At 62.9% G+C, this 805-nt stretch overlaps 1 protein-coding gene across 1 annotated transcript in view; it reads left to right on the top strand.

The window, feature by feature from the left end:
• The window catches only part of TNFRSF13C (tumor necrosis factor receptor superfamily, member 13C), a 10,226-nt gene that overhangs the window by 7,930 nt on the left and 1,491 nt on the right, over positions 1-805 (top strand). The window lies entirely within an intron of this gene.

Below are 805 nucleotides of genomic sequence, written 5' to 3'. Positions count from 1 at the left end.
CCAGAGCCAGACTCCGTTTCCAAAAAAAAGCAGGTGTCTGATGTCCCCAACCGGCTCTGTCCAGGAAGGGCAGGAGGACTCCCTAGAGGAGGAGACAAGTGGGGTAGGGGAGATGGCAGGGGAGCATCCGAGGTCATGGAGCAGCCTTGGCTAGAGGGAGCAGGGGAACCACTCAGGGTCTGTGTCCTGGCTGCGGGGCCCATCCCCCTCCCTACCCAAGAGGAGGCTCTGGTCTGCCCCTAGACAGTCCCAGCACCCAGCAGAGAGCCCACCCAGGCGGTGCTGGTTGAGTGACGGAATTGGGGAGCCATAGGAAGAAAGAGAGGCCAGGCCCGGCGCGGTGGCTCACGCCTATAATCCCGGCACTTTGGGAGGCCGAGGCGGGTAGATCACGAGATCAGGAGTTCAAAACCAGCCTGGCCAAGATGGTGAAACCCCATCTCTACTAAAAATACGAAAATTAGCCGGGCATGGCGGTGGGCGCCTACAATCCCAGCTACTCAGGAGGCTGAGGCAGATAATTGCTTGAACCTGGGAGGCCGAGCGTGCAGTGAGCCGAGATCGCACCATTGCACTCCAGCCTGGGCGACAGAGCGAGACTCCGTCTCAAAAAAAAAGAAACAAAGAAAGGGGGGCCCCAGGAGAGCTCGGTCCCACCCAGCAGGCGGGGGCAGGGCAGGGCAGAGTACTCCCCCCGCCCCCCGCTTCCTCCCTGAGGGCCCCGGAGGCCCACTCAGCCTCAGTCCCCACGGCTTGTGCGGAGGCGCCCGCACCATGAAGCGAGGGCCCCGGAGCCTGCGGGGCA

This window comes from Colobus angolensis, unplaced genomic scaffold (genome assembly GCF_000951035.1).
Source record: "Colobus angolensis palliatus isolate OR3802 unplaced genomic scaffold, Cang.pa_1.0 Scaffold239, whole genome shotgun sequence".
NCBI lineage: Eukaryota > Metazoa > Chordata > Mammalia > Primates > Cercopithecidae > Colobus > Colobus angolensis.
This window is presented reverse-complemented; position numbering and strand designations above follow the sequence as displayed.